At 37.4% G+C, this 12,126-nt stretch overlaps 1 pseudogene; it reads left to right on the forward strand.

Moving 5' to 3' along the window:
- Window positions 1-557: 557 nt before the first annotated feature.
- Window positions 558-654, forward strand: LOC122124866 (annotated as a pseudogene).
- Window positions 655-12,126: the final 11,472 nt, after the last annotated feature.

Raw genomic sequence — 12,126 nt, forward strand, 5'->3', positions numbered from 1 at the left:
AATACCTTCTAGTCTGAACAGTTTTGTTTGAACTGTTCATCTCTCTATGATCCCTTGTAACCAAGATTAGTTTTGTTCCAGTAAGACAATCTGTGCTGTCAGAGTAAGATATTCTGGTTGGTCTGTTCCCACATGGAAGAAGGGTAAAGGCTCATTTATACATTTATGCCAGTAACACCTCATTTGGGAAAATGTCAGCTGAAGAAGTTTAGAAGTAGCTCTTAAGCAATGCTTACTTTGAATCCATTAAGTCCACAGAGCTAACACAGTTGGATAAATAAATATTTGAAAAAGCCATCACCTTTGGACCTATCTATAAATATTTGAGAGTACGATCAAATTCCAAATTAAAAGATTTGATAGTCATTGACAAAAATTTTGCAAATGTGAGCAATTGATTGATCAATATAATGTTTTCCACTATTCACAGAATTTTAGGGAAATAAGATCGATAGCATTATTAGGAAAAATAAGGTTTCCTTGTTACTAGTGGGCACCCATAGATATAAGCCTGTATAAAGGTTTCATCATTAACTACATAGTTTAGAGGATACTACATGCTTCAGCAGCAGGTATACTCAAATTACAATACAGAGATTAACATGGCACTTGCACAAGGATAATATGAAAATTTGAGAAGTATTTCATATTTTTCATTCTTCAGATGCAAGAAATGAAAAACAGTTATTTAAAAGGTGATTACCAAATTATAAGTATAACAATACACATAATTCATATAATTAAATTTAGTTTGACATCAGTGTATTAAATCTTCACCTCAGAAAGGCATTTACATAGCATAATCTTTACAAAACTTTTCAAATTAGACAACATTGTCATTTTATCCCAAAGAAAATTAATATTAAGACCTAGAAAAAAAAAGGAATCAAACTGATTCTATATGCAATGCAATAGGAAAGGACATATTAATGAACCTATATATCATAAAATAATGTAGAATATGAAGTATATCTAAGAGAAAATAAAATAAATTATGAACATTATGCAAACATAGAATATAGAATATTTTAAAATATACTTTTTCAGACAAGCACCAGAAATATTTTAGTTTCTGTACTACTCATTTCAACAGGTAAGTTAAAATTATTTCTGATTAAAAAAATCACAAACTCTGAAGAAATCATTATACATGTATACAAAAAACTATTGAATATATTTTGACATCCAATGCAGGCAATTCACTTAGAAGAATTCCGCGGAATCCATGGATTTTTACAGTAAACTATTGGTGTTGTCGGGCACTGGTGGCTCATGCCTATAATCCTAGCTACACAGGAGGCTGAGATCTGAGGATCATGGTTCAAATCCAGCCTGGGAAGAAAAGTCTGTGGTACTCTTATCTCAAATAAACCACTAGAACACTGGAAGTGGAGCTGTGGCTCAATTGGTAGAGCACTCACCTTGAGCTGAAGAGCACAGGGACAACTCCCAGGCCCAGAGTTCAAGCCCCATGACCGACCAAAAAAAAAAAAAGATATTGCTCTTATTTGGATTGTGAAAATATTTTGTAGGGACACAAAAGATGGACTTGCATTTTTGAAATTTAAGAAACTTAACCCGACCATTAGGACTTAGGTTAACAATTTGTACAGCATTCCACAACATCATAGAGATAGTGATACATACTTATCCTTTTGGCAATATCAAATGCAGTTACTTCTAGGTTGTTCTTCAGGCCTAGTTTTATATAATGGTTCAAAGAAGGGGATCCAGCATATCTTTGCTATCTCAATTCTCAGCAGCAAGTTGTAAGGGGGTCAAGCGGCTTTTAATTTGGGCATTGGTATCTGTATCATGATGAAGTAAGAAAGAAGCCACTCTGATATTATTCCATGTATATGCACTGTGCAGGGGTGTGCAGTCATCTAAAGTTATTGCATGTGCCGCTTGAGACACCAACTCACTGGCAATGTCTAAGTGTCCACTGTAGGCTTCTCGATGAGGAGGGGTATACTCATCGTCATCCCTAATATTAACATGAGTGGCCTTTTGGGAAAGAAGTCTCCGCACTGTAGTAAGCCGAATATTTTTGGCAGCCCAATGAAGAAATTTGCTTGGATCCTTCTCCACTTTTTTTCTTGCAATTGATATCATTCCTTACTTTTTTACCTTGTTCTTCATATTCCTAAGAATTGCCTAACCAGAGACTTTGAGTGTCAGTGGGAATGAGGTGTCCATGTATTTCCCCTATAGCTCACATTGGTTGAACTGGTCAGAAATATTGGGTGAATTTTCTGCATCTATTTATTCACCATGATTTATTTTCTCTTTTTCCAATTTTACTATTTGAAATTATTGTAACTGGAGAGTAGGGAATTGATGGAGAGCAGAGGAAAGATGTTCCTCCGTATTCAAATGTACACACTGAAAATGAGGACCAGTAATGTCTTCATGTGCAGCTTATTCTAGGAATGAGAAAATAGGAAATAACGCCTTCTATATAAATGATTTGGGAAATGGCAGAGCAAAAAGTGAAATGCTGCAACCAAAAATATACAAGCAAAATAAATTAGGATAATAATAGAGCAATCATATTATCTATGAGAACCAAGAAAGAGAGAGACAAAGAGAGAGACAGATGTGTAGTGACCTAGCTTGCCACAAAATCCATTCCTCTGATCAATTAATAGAGCAAACAAAATATTATTTTTTAAAAAAGATGGGAGTTCTGGGAAGATGGCTGAGGAGAAGCTAAAGGTTAAACAAGCTCTCACATAGAAAGCGGATTTAGAGTTCCAGTGAACAGTCCTAAGCCAGAGAATCACACCAAGTGTTCCTTCACAGGACAGAGAGTTAGTCCAGAGAGAGAAAATACAAGCAAAGAGACAGATCTGAGCAGTTGCCAGCAGCTGCTTCGGCAGCGGCAGCGGTGATGGTGATGACTACAGCCGCCATACCTGAATCACAGAGAGTCCTGGGACGAACGAGCCAGACGCGGCAGGTGAGCAGATTCTACACAACACCAGCAAGAACCGACAAGGAGAAGACCAATTCATCAAGCAGTTCGCAGATCACGGACGATCCAGGAACCAAGACTCGGTGTGAGTAGAAGTCTAACATCCTCACTCCTTCTCAGGGAGTAGAGGAGGGAAGGCAACCCCTCCCCCCCAGAGATCTCCTGCTTGGATACAGACAAAGCTCGGCAGAAATGCTATCTCCAACTCAGGCCTTGGAAGAAAACTGGAGTCATCTAGCTGGTCACAAGAGCCTAAACTGACCTGCCAGACTCAGCTCCACCCAGGGAAAAGTCACCCAGCTTAGACGCCAGCCCAAGGAGTTGCTTTCTCCACCGGGTAATCAGAGCCAGAGGCTGCCCCTCCCTTTAGCAGGTTCGACAATCAATTGAAATTCAGTAAACAGAAATCTTGAGATGGCTCCAGGCTGTGCTCTGTGAGTTTCTCACAAACCAGCCCCCAGGAAAAGCCACAGTTTGCTGAAAGGCCTCAACTCTACCCAGAACCTAGCCTCATCACAGCATCTCCAAACTCGAGGAAAAAGCCATCTCCCGCTTTCATGATACCGCTTTTGTGATACTAAAATCGATCTCCCTCCCATTGAACTAACCTGGGAGGAGGGTCACAAAACATTGGGGAAAGCAGAGCATCTTTCTACCTGTTCAAAGAAACTGAATTAAGTAACCAACCTAGCCACAGGAACACAAGCAGACCAGAGACTCCAACAAGAGGCTGGTTACAGACACAAGGGAAATACAGGATATTTCCCACCCCTCCAAAAAAATCAAAGAACTTTTTTTTTGTACCTTTTATTAAAAAATTTTTTTTCTAAAAATTTTAATCTTTAATTTTTACCTTTTTTGAAAAAAAATTGGTTTCTAGTAATTTTTTTTCCTGCTAGAACACTATTTTAGGGGTATAAGTGTGTGTGCATTTTTGTTTCTTTTTTTTTTGTTGTTTGTTTGTTTTGTTTTTTGTTTAGCTCCACTGAACTTCTGATCTTTCTTCTTACCTTCTTATTCTTTTCCCCTGTTTTTCGGTTTCGTTCTTCTTTATGTGACTTAATTGCTGTTCTGCACATCCTCAGATAAAACCGTAGTCAATTATTAGACATTATCCCCCATTGTGTACACACTTAATACACAAATTTATTACTCAATTCAAAGCCTCTTAGACTTAAATTCCTTAATAGCAATACTACCTCTTTATACCTATATAATATTTTAAGTATTTTTATTTATTTTTTTTTAAAATTTTATTTTATTTTATTTGAGAACATACTGTACAGAGGGGTTACAATTACATGGGCAGGATAATGCATACATTTCTTACCAAGCATTGCAGCCTCCTCCTTTGTTTACCCTTCACCTCCCTTCCCAGCCTCCCCCCTCCCTCCCACCCAATCATACCACCCCCTCCCCCCCCCACCGACATTGTAAAGCTGGTTTTGACATGACATTTTGTACTTCTCATTGTTGCAACAGGTCCACCTGAATCCTTAAACGACTTGTTTGTCCCCATCTCCTCCACATGTTATACTGACATCAAATATAGTGAAAGCGGGGGTTACACTGTGGGGGAGGGACATACAAAGCAACAAAGAAATAATCTTATAAATGCGTTAGAAATACATGCATGAAAGAAACAAAAACATTAAAATACATATTTGAGGTTTCATTTTCCTAACATCACATTATCTGACTTTTTCCGCTTGACTCATACCTATACTAGATATTGCAAATAAGGGAAACCATGGGACCTATGTTTCTTTGGGCCTGGCTTACTTCACTTAATATAATTTTTTCCAAGCCTTTCCATTTCCTAACAAATGGGGCAATGTCATTCTTTCTGATGGAGGCATAGAATTCCATTGTGTATATATACCACATCTTCTTGATCCATTCATCTACTGAGGGGCATCTGGGTTGGTTCCATGTCTTAGCTATGGTAAATAATGCTGCAATAAACATAGTTGTGCTGGTAGCTTTAGTGTGGCCTTGTTTGTGATGATCATTTGGGTAAATGCCCAAAAGTGGGATTGCTGGGTCATTGGGGAGCTCTATGTGGAGTCTTTTGAGGAACCTCCATACTGCTTTCCAAAGTGGTTGAACAAGTTTACATTCCCACCAACAATGAAGTAAGGTTCCTTTCTGTCCACATCCCCTCCAGCATCTGTTGTTGTTAGAGTTCTTGATTTTTGCTGTTCTAACTGGAGTGAGGTGATATCTCAATGTTGTTTTGATTTGCATTTCTTTTATGGCTAGGGATGTTGAACATTTCTTCATGTGTCTATTGGCCATCCTTCTTTCTTCTTCAGAGAAGCTTCTCTTTAAGTCTTTCGCCCACTTACTTATTGGGCAGTTGTTTCTTTGAGGATTTGTTGTTGGGTGGTTTAATTTTTTGAGTTCCAAGTATATTTTAGATATGAGACCCTTGTCCGTTGTATGGCTAGTAAAGATCTTCTCCCAGTCCGTGGGCTTTCTATTGATCTTGCTAGCTATGTCATTTGCCCTGCAGAAGCTCTGCAACCTTATACAATCCCATTTGTCCAGCCTTTCTTTGATTTGTTGTGTTTCCGGGTCTCTATTCAGAAAATTTCGGCCTGAGCCAAGGAGACCCAGGGTTTCTCCTATTCCATCCTGTAATGTTTTCAGAGTGTCTGCTTTGAGTTCAAGGTCTTTGATCCATTTGGAGTTGATTCTGGTGCAGGGTGATATATAAGGATCTAGCTTTAGTTTTCTACATGTAGTTAACCAGTTTTGCCAGCATCATTTACTGAAGAGGCTGTCTGTCTTCCATTCTATTGTTTTGGCTCCCTTATCGAAGATTAGATGGCTATAGGTCTGTAGGTTCATTTCTGGGTTTTCAATTCTAGCAGCCACCACAATCAATTGAAAAACAGAAACCCTGAGAATGGCTCCAGGCTGGGTGCTGTGAGTTTTTTTTCACAAAATAGCCCCAGGGAAAAGCTACTGTTCCTTGAAAGGCCTCAACTCTACCCAGAACCTAGCCTCATCACTGCATCCCCCTCTTTTGTGATTCTCAAAGCAGATCACCCTCCCAGTAAACTAACCTGGGAGGGGGATCTCAAAAACTTGGGTAAAGCAGAGCATTTTTCTGCTTGTTCCAACAAACTGACTTAAGAAACCAATCAAGCCACAGGACCTCAAGCTGACCAGAGACTCCAACCAGACTCTGGTTACAGACAAAAGGGAGATACAGGACTCTTCCCACCCCTCCCAAAAAAAAAAAAAAAAAAATCAAAGAACTTTTTTTTTTTCCTTCTTCTTCTTTTCTTTTTTTTTCTTTTCCTTGTTTTGTTTTTTTTTTTTCATTTTTTGTTACCTTATATATATATAAAATTTTTTTTGCTTTTCTAAAACTTTTATTAATCTTTAATTTTTGCCTCTTCTGAAAAAATAATTGTTTTCCATTAACTTTTTTTTTTTTCTCCTCTTATAATTTTTATTTTAGGAATACGTGAATGTGTGTTTTCTTTTCTTTTCTTGTCTTCTTTCTCTTTTTCTTTCATTCTTAATTATCTTTTTGTTTTTTTTCTAGCTCTACTGAACTTCTGATCTTTTCTTCTCACTTTCCTATCCTTTCCATCTTTTCCTCTTTGTTCATCTGTATGTGACTTAACTCTTGTCCTGCACATCCTCAGATAAACCCGTAGTTAACCAGTAGACCCTATCCCCCATTGTGTACACACTTAATCCACAAACTTATTACTCAATTCAAAACCTCTGAGACAAATTCATTAATAGCAGTACTACCTCTTTATACCTATATAATATTTTAAGCATTTTTTTAAAGTTTTTCTCATCTCCCCTATGTCCCTCCCTTTCTCTCAACATTATTCATATTCCTCTATAAATAGATGGTCTTTTAATCTCTAAAATAACATTAATTTTTACGTTTCTATTTTATTTTCTGGTCTCTTTTCATTCCCCTTTCCCTTTCTTCTTTTTCTCTCTCTCTCTCTACTTACATCCTACCCAACCTATTTCCTGCATTGTGATTAGGACATAGTTAACTCTCCCTGTGCCTCCCCACACCAATCTATTCCTATTTTTTACCCACATCTCTCCCTAACCCTAATAATTTCTGGTTTTCAAAATTCTTCTCTGCGGTTCGAAGTCCTTTAACATATAGTTGTTTGATGTCGAATAGATGTATCTGTTGAACTAGATTGTATCTGTAGACTATTGACTGTACAAATGCAAACTTTGGTTGATGGTTGCCTTAAGATAGTGTTCTAGCACAAAACTGGTGCTATCTTCATCTCAAATGGGCAGAGTAAGCCGGAAAAACACAAGAAAAATGGCAAATTCGGGTATCTCAATTCCCAATCTTGATAATCAGGGGTTAGAACAGATAATGAATAATCCAGAGGAGAGTTCCCAAACAACTCTACAAACACTGCTGGCAAACATGATAAATGAAAAGTTTGACAACGTACAAAGGACTCTGTATTAGCATGATAGGGAGAGAGAGGAGGCATCCCAGAAGTATTTTTATTTTTAAGTTTTTCACATCTCCTTTATATCCCTCCCCTTCTCTCATTATATTCACGTTCTTCTCTGGATAATTTGTTTTTCGATCTGAATAATATTTTTAATTTTTTTACCTTTCTATTTTTTTCAGGTCTCTTTTTGTTCCCTTTCTCTTTCTTCTTTTTTCTCTCTCTCTCTACTTTCATCCTATCCAACCTATTTCCTGCTTTGAGATAAGGATTTAGTTAACACTCCCTGTGCCTTCCAACATCACTCTATTCCTATTTTTTACCCACATCTCTTCCTAAACCTAATAATTTCTGGTTTACCAAATTCTTCTATGGGGTTCATAGCACATTAATATACAGTTGTTTGATCTTGAATAGGTGAATCTGTTGAACTAGATTGTATCTGCAGACTACTGACTGTGCAAATACAGACTTTGGTTGATGCTTGACTTAAGGTAGGTTTCTAGCACAAAACTGGTGTTACTTTCATCCCCAATGGGCAGAGTAAGCCAGAAAAACACAAGAAAAATGGAAAGTCCGGTATCTCAACTCCCACTCATGATAATCAGGGGACAGAACAGATATGAATAAAACAGAGGAGAGTTCCCAAATAGCTCTACAAACACTGCTAGCAAACATGATAAATGAAAAGACTGAAAACATACAAAGGACTCTGTATGGGTGGGATAGGGAGAGAGAGGAGGCAATCCAAAAGTTTTTACAGGAATATCATGAGCGTGAGGAAGCTACTCAAAAACTGATACAGGATTTGTGTGAGCAGCTTGAGAATACACAAAGAGGCAGGAATGGCCTGAGCAGGCTGAGAACACTCAGAACTACAGGAATGGCATAAATGTGAGGAAGCTAAGCAAAGAGTAATACAGGAATTGAGAGAGCAGGATGAAAATATACAAAGATCACTAAAGGCATTCATCAAATCCATTGACAAAGATCTGAAGGAAGTCAGGGAGACCAACAAAGGAATGCTGAATGGAACCCAACAGAAGGAATGGAAGTCCAAGCAAACCATAATCAATCAACTAAGTGATTTGAGAATAAACACTGAACACCAAATTAAGGAAGTAAAGAAGTTCATGCAAGATCTAAAACAAAGCTTTAACAAAGAATTTGAAGCCATCAAAGATGACCAACTAGAAGGAAAATAAATAAAAAACAAAGTAGAAAATCTCAACAGCAGGTTAGACCATGCAGAAGATCGAATCTCGGGGATTGAAGACAGCCTAGACATTATAGAGAAAGAACATACAACCATCCAAGACAAGTTCAAGAAATATGAGAGATCTATCCAACACTTGGAAGACACCATTAGAAGGTCTAATCTAAGGATAATGGGTGTAGAGGAGCACCTAGAAACAGAAGTTAATGGTCTAGGAAATTTGTTTAACAGGACCCTATCAGAGAACTTCCCAAACAAGCAAAAACAAAGGCCTATTCAGATACAAGAAGCTTTTAGAACTCTAAATAGACCAGACCAGAATAAGACATCCCACCCTCACATTATAATCCACACAGGATCAATTCAGACCAAGGAAAAGATCCTTAAGGCTCTCAAGGAGAAAAGATTAATCACCTATAAAGGGAAACCGATTAGAATCACCTCAGATTTCTCAGCAGAGACAATCAAAGCAAGAAGAGCCTGGAATTATGTATGCCATGCACTACAAACAAACAAATATGAACCAAGAATACTGTACCCAGCAACACTCTCCTTCAAAACTGAAGGCCAAATAAAAACCTTCCATAGCAAAGAAAATTTGAAACAATACATCTCCACCAAACCAGCCCTACAAAACATTCATAAAGACTTCCTACACATACAAAACCAACAAGACCACAATAAAGGCCAAGAAACTACACTCAAACTGATAATCCAAGAACCACAGGAAGAACCCAGTTTTCACAGCCCCCAATTAGGTGGATAATATGGCAGGAACTCCCAAATATCTCTCAGTCCTATCTCTTAACATTAATGGAATTAACTCTCTAATTAAGCTACATAGACTGTCTAGTTGGTTTAAAAACAACATCCTTCTATCAGCTGCCTTCAGGAGTCACATCTTGCCAGTAAAAACAAACACATTTTCAATGTTAAAAGCTGGAACAAAATCTACCAAGCAAATGGCCCCCATAAACAACCGTGAGTTGCAACCCTAATATCAGATAAAATAGACTTCATATTAAAATTTATGAGAAGAGATAAAGAAGGTCACTACATACTAATTAAGGGATCTCTCCTTCAGGAGGATATTACATTTCTAAATATATATTCGCAAAACAACGGAGCATGCAAATTTATCCAAGAAACACTACTTTCACTCAAATCCCACATAGATCCAAAGACATTAATTGTTGGGGATTTTAACACACCACTCTTCCCACGAGAGAGATCAACTCAGCAAAAACTCAACAGAGAAACCGCAGATCTAAACAACTGCATAGATCAACTAGATTTAACAGACATCTACCGAATATTTCACCCAGCAGCATCAGAATACACGTTTTTCTCAGCAGCACTTGGAACATTTTCTAAAATAGACCACATTTTAGGCCACAAAGCAAACTTGTCCAAATTCAGAAAGATTGAAATTATACCTTGCATTCTCTCAGACCACAAGGGAATAAAATTAGAACTGAACACCAAAAGCCACCCAAGAATGTCCGGTAACACATGGAGGCTGAAGAACACACTGCTGAATCTTGAGTGGGTCAAGGAAGAGATTAGAAACGAAATTCTAATTTTCATGCTATTCAACAAAAATGAGCACAAATTACCAGCTCCTCTGGGACAAAGGAAAGGCAGTACTCAGAGGCAAGTTTATAGCTCTGAGTTCCTACCTCAACAAATTGGAGAGATCTGAAACCAACAATTTAATGAGATATCTGAACCTCCTTGAAAAAGAGCAGCAAGATAAACCCCCATCCAGTAGACGGAAAGAAATAATTAATATTAAATCAGAATTAAATAAATTACAATGCAAAAAAAAATATAGGAAGAATCAACAAAACAAAGAGTTGGTTCTTCGAAAAAAGTAACAAATTTGACAGACCCTTAGCAAATCTTATCAGAAAAATGAGAGAACACACCCAAATAAATAAACTCAGAGAGGAGAATGGAAACATCACCACGTGAAAAACCAAGATTCAGAACATTTTAAGGGAATACTTCTCAAAACTTATGCTAATAAGTTTGAGAACTTGACAGAAATGGATCTTTTCCTAGCAAATATTGACATGCCAAAATTAAACCAAGATGAGTTAAACTATTTTAACCGGCCCATATCAAGCACTGAAATAGAAACAGCAATAAGAGACCTCCCAGCTAAGAAAAATCCATGATCATATGGTTTTACAGTGGAATTCTACAAAGCCTTTAAAGCAGAGCTCACATTTTTAAATTTAAATATTTGTCTTTACATTTTTTCCTGTCTCTTTTCTAAATTTTTTCTTCTCTCTCTTCTTTCATTCTTTCCAATCCATTTCCTTCTTTAAGATTAGGACTTAATTTCACTCTCCGGTTACCTTTCCACATCCCTCTAACCCTATTTTTCCCCACCTTTCTCCCTAAACATAATAATTTCTGGTTTGCCAAATTCTTCTTTGCTATTCTTAGCCCATTAATACATAGTTGTTTAATGTTGAATAGACTGTATCTCTTGAACTAGACTGTATCTGCAGACTTTTGACTATGCAATTACAGGACTTTGATTGATGCTTGCCTTAAAATGGTATTCTAGCACAAAACGGGCATTACTTTCATCCCAAATCGGCAGAACAAGCAAGAAAAACACAAGGAAAATGGCAAGTCCAGGTATCTCAATTCCCACTCAAGATAATCAGGTGACAGAACAGATAATGAATAATCCAGAGGAGAGTTCCCAAAAAGCTCTACACACGCTACTGGTAAACATGGTGAATGAAATGATTGAAACTGTACAAAGGAGTCAGTGTGAGCATGACAGGGATAGAGAGGAGGCAAACCAAAGATCAAAACAAGAATCTCATGGGCTTGAGGAAGCTACTCAAAGATTGATAGTGGAATTGTGTGAGCAGATTGACAACACTCAAAGAGAAATAAAGGAATTGAGTGAGCAGGCTGAGATCAGTCAAAGAGAACTACAGAAGTTGCATGAATGTGAGAAGTCTAATCAAAGAGTAATAGAATTGCAAGAGCGGGATGAGCATAGACAAAGATCAATAGAGGCATTCATGGAATCCATAAACAGACACCTGAAAGGAGTCAGTGAGACCACAAATGGAATGCTGAATGGAGCCCAACAGAAGGAATGGGAGTCCTTGGAAACAATAACCAATCAACCAAGTGATTTGAGAATAAACACTGAACACCAAATTAAGGAAGTAAAGAATTTCATACAAGATCTAAAACAAAGCTCCAACAAAGAATTTGAAGCCATAAAAGCTGACCAATTAGAAGCAAAGAAATGAAAAATAAAGTAGAAAATCTTGACAGTAGGTTAGACCATGCAGATTGAAGCTCCGGGAATGAAGATAGCGTAGGTATTATAGAGAAAGAATATACATCTATCCATGAAAAATTCAAGAAATATGTTAGATCTATTCAACACTTGGAAGACACCATCAGAAGATCTTATGTGAGGGAAATGGGTA

The sequence above is a fragment of the Dipodomys spectabilis genome, unplaced genomic scaffold (assembly GCF_019054845.1).
Source record: "Dipodomys spectabilis isolate Male_0828 unplaced genomic scaffold, ASM1905484v1 ptg000250l, whole genome shotgun sequence".
Lineage (NCBI taxonomy): Eukaryota > Metazoa > Chordata > Mammalia > Rodentia > Heteromyidae > Dipodomys > Dipodomys spectabilis.